Source organism: Sander lucioperca, chromosome 19 (genome assembly GCF_008315115.2).
Source record: "Sander lucioperca isolate FBNREF2018 chromosome 19, SLUC_FBN_1.2, whole genome shotgun sequence".
Classification (NCBI taxonomy): Eukaryota; Metazoa; Chordata; class Actinopteri; order Perciformes; family Percidae; genus Sander; species Sander lucioperca.
The window spans coordinates 12425284-12431529 of NC_050191.1; positions in this window are offsets into that span (position 1 = coordinate 12425284).

The window sequence follows — 6246 nt, forward strand, 5'->3', positions numbered from 1 at the left end:
GTTTCATACTTCCTCTCACTGCTAAATGCTAACATCAGCATGTTAACATGCTCACAATAACAATGCTAACATGCAGGTATAATTTAACAGGTATAATGTTCATCATGTTCAACATCTCAGTTTGTGTTAGCATGCTAACACTTGCTAATTAGCATTAAACACAAATGAGAAAGTTTAGCATGTAGTTGGTCATAAGTCAAAGTATTAAACAATCAGAAATTTCGACCTGATGATGACGCTAGATGAAGGCTTTAAAGTTATTCTAATTCGTGCTCTGGGGAAAATTTTTAACAGCATATCATCTAATAGTTGTAAAAAAGTAGTGCTAAGCCACGGAGGTGAAAAATTATTCTCTGTAGTGTATTTTGGGATGTGATATACAGTATATATATATATATATATATATATATATATATATATATACCTGCCTCTGCCTTTAATACTACCTCATCTTACAGTGCTGCAGTAGAGCTGCTTCTATGCCCGGTGCGATACAGGCACTAAAGGGTGCCTTTTGCATCGGTATCTGACGCTGAGAACCACTGACCAAGCGTCAGTATTTGACAACTTGGGAATGAGAACAGGTTGCCCAAGCATGTCTTCGCAGTGGGCTACTGTGGTGTTGTGCCAAAAAATGATCATTATCCCAAAACTGATTGCTGTGTACCCTATGTGCAAATTATGAAGTGAATTGTACACAAACACATATTAGATGAACGCCCAGGCTCTTGGGCTCTCCAGCACGTTGTTCTGTTGCTGGTGGTTGAGCACCTATCTCCGGCTGTTCTGTGTGCTGTAGCTACTTCCCCAGCAGGCTGAGCCGGGTTCGGCTTCCTGCTTTCTCCGCTCAGGCCACATCGCTGCCTGGAGATGTGACTGCTAGACGAAAAAAGCAGAGCCTGATTGAACCCTGCTTATAGTTGATGAAGTTGTGCAAAAAATACTGGGAACCAAGCAATTGGTCCATTGTGAACAGGGCACACACTCCAAACGGGCACTGCACGTTCAATATGTAATGTTATTTTGTGCGATCTACTTGTCACTGTTTATTTATGTATATGTCCATGACGAAATGAGATGGGGGTTGGACCTTGGAGGTTTACCTGAATTTGTATGGGGCCTCAAGTCTCGTTCTTCCCAATGTTTGGGAAGCTCTGCTCTAGAGGAACATTCAGGGGATCATCAAAGTCAGTAGGAAACATCATCTGAGGACCATGAATCTCTTCACACAATTTGGTGCCAATCCGTCAGGAAGACTAGAGTTAGAAGATCACCAAAGTCAGTAGGATACATCCTCTGGGGACCTCGAATGTCTGTTTTATGGCAATCCATCCAATAGTTGAGATATTTCTCTGAACTAGAAATGTCTACCTCATGGTGCCACTAGAGGAAAAGTCAGAGGATTGCTGAACTATTTCAGTCCGGACCAAAGGGGTGGACCAACCAACTGACCGACATTACCATCTCTAGAGCCATTACGCTATCATGGCTAAAAAATATTATTATTATGGCGTCACTGCTCCAGCTCAGCTTATTTTACCTCTTTAAAAATTAAACATGCAATGTTCAGACCAACTAAAATGGGTTTACTGCTCTTGGTTTTAACCCCTGAAACAAAATCATAATATGGCTTCAGCTCGCAATCGTTTTGATTTTGATGAATCTATTTAATTTTAGGCTTAATCATTTAGTCTATGGAAATGTCACAAGAGTGAAAAAATGGCCATCATAAATTCTCAGGGCCCAAGGTTCAAATAACTTGTTTTGTCTTTAGCAATTTCTAGTAAGGTCTACTTATTATTGCCACTATTATCAAAGCACAGTGACAAGTGAAGAAGTGCTGAAGTGCAAATGCTATAGTTTGGGTAACATTTACTGTAATATTTAAATCCAATAATGATATTAGATTATATTTTTAAATTTATAATTATACTTGTAGTAATAATTAATATGTATTATGTCACATTTAAAATACTTGTGTTACATTTGTCTTGAGGTCACTGGAGCATTTAAATAAAAATGATCAATTGCATAAGCTTAGACAAACACAGCATTCTCAAAAGAATACATTTACTGCTGATAAAAAAAAAGCAGCAGCGTGTTCAGACTTTCATAAGGGCCAAGGGTGCAAGCACAACAGAGCTTGAGATAACAAGTAGGGAACCATGGCAGCAATCAGGCTGACCAGTGGCCTCTCAAGATATGACATTAAGCCTTAAGTCTGCCACTAGTACACAGATATCTGCATACAGTAAGCAAAAAAGGCATTTTCTCTATTTTAATTTATAATGCTTTTTAAAGTGGTTTTATATCTTATATAGTAATTTCAATACCCCAAAACATCCCATTACAATGTCAGTATGTTCAATGCATGCACTCATTCACTTGCAATCTACATCTAGAAACTTCTAGGAAGGTATACTCAGCATTGAGATTATTTGAATTTATAATGCTTTTTAAAGTGTTTTTTTATGTTATATAGTAATTTCAATACCCCAAAATATCCCATTACAATGTCAGTGTGTTCAATGCATGCACTCATTCACTTGCAATCTACATCTAGAAACTTCTAGGAAGATATACTCAGCATTGAGACTATCAACACAGCTTAATAAAAAGTGAAGTAGAGAAAATATTATAGGCAAGCTGCATGTTTTACAGTGTAGCCTATCAGTATATCAGCATGTCCACATGACTTCTACTGTCTGCAGCTTTATCATGTCCTTTCAATTGCAGCACGTCCAAAAAAGCTGCATGTGTATAGAAGTTTCAGATCAATGATTTTGAGATGTTGCCGTAAGTGTCATAAACAAAGGTTATTACCACAATGACTGATAGAATCTACTAGTTTCTAACTGAAATGTATACAATGCACAGAGGGACTGAATCTGTGGAGAAAAGGTGGATAGCCCCAGGCCACAAAAAGGACAAATGGCACAGCTGACATGGTCATAATTTCGAGAGGAAGCTAAAAGCATAGATGGAAATTGCTTTGATTATACAAAACCTGTGAATGACAATAATCAGAACAACTAATTTCAGTACCACACGTTCTATAAATATTGACAGAGTACCATAGACAGGAGCATTGCCCCACACTCTGTTTAATGTAAGGACAGCCAGATCAATATTTGAGGAGTGTGTGCTGCTTTTACAGCTGCAATGGCTTTTCGTCACTAATCATGCAAAAGATTAAGTGTACGTGTGTGCCATGGAAGAAGGACAGAGGGTCAACAAGTTTTTATGAAGACATTACACACAACATGTGTAGACTTAAACATTAGTTAAGCTAATCTTTTCACATCAGGAAAGTATGAAACCATACTGGGTCATCCATTACAGCACAGTAGGAAGTGTGTTGTCAAGGAACAATGAAATAGTACAATGAAGAAGTAACTGTCTGTGAAATTATTGTAATTTTTCTTGCGGGCACAAACTTTGCAGACAGACTAATTCACCTAAAAGTGTAGTGTCCCATGATCTAAATGTTTTTCTCAAGTGTTACACGTTATTAAAATCTTGGGTTGATATTAAATTCCTGTACTCATTAAAGGGTTCATTTTACAGTTGTTTTTTTTTTATTATGTCGTATACAACATCAACACACATTTTATGTCATATTTAATATCTTCAGATCAATACAGTATTAGAGACTTCCTTTTTTGTTTCATATAGACAAATATTATATATTAAGACGCCACAAAATCAATTAATGGGTGGACGTTTTTCTTCATAATGACAAATAGTGACCTGTTCTGAGTTTGTTTGATGTTTATTTCACAGTAACCAATCTTGTTGGCCATTAAATTAACAGTATAAAACTGATTTATGTCATGTTTATAGGCTAATGAAACAAAACCCATTCCTAACATGCATCATTTTTTAGTTTGAGAGCAAAAAAAAAACCATTTTAGATCCATTATGAGACCTGTATTTGTGTGCATGTGGTTCTAAACGTGTATGTGTTTGTGCATGCATTAACATGTCTGTGTGGATAAAAAAGCGATGCACGTTTGTGTGGCAACATATTGTTTTGTCCAAGACAAAACAAACAGTAAAGAGACATGACATAACATGGCACCACTACATCCAAATACAGAATAGTCTTTAGTAATTGGCTAGAAGGGGACTGTGCCTGTAAACACCCCTACGGCAAAGTAACAGACCTGTCTGGTCCAATAAAGCCCGCCCATCAGCTGAGCTCAAGCTTTAGGACAGACCTGCCTACAGTACTATATAATACTATATATATATATATATATATATATATATATATATATATATATATATATATATATATATATATATATATATATATATAATGTTCAGTTGGCCTTGATTGCAACCATCTCCTATATGACCTGGATGACTGAGAACCTTAACAACCAACAACACTACAGTATCAACTGAGTGGAAGGCTGTCAGTGGCCTCTAGTGGATCAGTTATGTTTCTGCAGAACAACACAGAAATTGTCCCTCTTCATTTTTTCATAGCTACAATGTCTCATGTTCAATCCCAGCGGCACTCATTATGTTCTGTTGTGGTGTCCTTGAGCAAGACTAAATTGAATCCTTGCTCACTCAATCTAAACTTCTTTCTTGGATCAGGGCGTCAACTTGATGCCTAAACTGCAAATGTATAAGATGCAAAATGTTACAGCATTTTCAGCTAATTTGTAAAATTAAACATTATTTAATTTAACATATTACCGTTCATTTAATGTAATTAGTCGACTATCCATTTGTAAGAGCCATGTTGTATTGTTCAAAGTTTTTGGTATTTTATTTTATTGCAAAAGTAAATCGTTTTATGACCTTTAAAATATGTAGTCCAATATACATTTGAATCTAGGTAATGTTGTAGAATGGGCTTTGCCCTATAAAAACTCACGCTCCACTAGTCTGTCCTGCTATTGGACAGTTTTGAGTTGGTTTTCTCGAAGTGAAGTCAGTGTAGGTTAACAGAGCAGGAGGTGAAGCAACATGTTTTCTGACCGCTGATTGTAGAACACTGATTTTAGACTGTATTTTTGCGTTTAGGAAAGTCAATTTCAGCACACGGTCAGTTTTTGGATATTCCAGCACTGTATATGGATACCCTTTTTGTTCATCTTCTCTTTTTATCACATCCGTGGAATAAACCATTTTTCACCTTCTATGAGCCTCGTTCTTTGGATAGCTGTGCGTGTTGAAGTTGGACATGGTGATCTACATGATTCAGAACACTTTACATCCTGCAATCAGTGGCGAGGAAGGTTTTTAACAAGTTGCCAAACACCATTATTTCTGCACTTTCCTGTCTAGCTTTTAATTTAGGAACAGACTAAATAGATTGTACAACAGTTCCTCTTTTGGAAGAAAAAGGTAACTGTCTAAACATTTAAGGTTAAAAAACAAAAAAGACATTTTACCTCAAGGACCACTTTTTAGTTTACAGCAACGTCTCACAGTGTTCAGTTGCCATGGAGATGGTTTTGTGTCAGTATTTAATGTCTTAAAATATTACATTTTTCATACTATTAATATATATTATTTTACCTTACATGTTAAATGTATGCCAGTGAGTGTGATAATGGTCAGAAATCAACATTTAGATAATCAAGGTCCATTAGCTTTTTCCGGAGATATCAACAGCATCTTACGGCCTTGGAGTCAAGTTTTTTTGGGGGGGTCAAACCAATGTTTCCAATCTCAAAATGAAGGTTCTGTTGTGTCTGTTTAATTTTGTTAGGTGTTTGCTTGTGATACCCTAATTATAACGAACAAATGATTTATACTTTACCTTATATTGGCATTAACATGATATTTTATAACATTTTTTTATGATGACAGCATGATAGGCTATTTCTTATATGGTAAATTGTCCCTCAAACATGAATTAAAGACGCCCTTCTTTTTTAAGGAAGCCATAACAATGTTTTTCAGCTGTATTACTCCAACAATGACAGGCTTGTGACAGTATTTAGTTACAAATTGGCACGAACAACAAAAGCAACCTCAGACTACTTTATCACTGCCTCAAACCCCCCACCTAGTCTGTATTGTACTCACTCTTAGGTAGAGATAAACACTCCATGTGCTTATAGAAACAGGTGTCAGGCTTCAGGAAGCCACACACCCACACACACACACACACACACACACACACACACACACACACACACACACACACACACACAGTTAATTATTTATCCACTTACTGAAATGCTGACATACACACCGCCTTGACTGCAATGTCACTTTAGC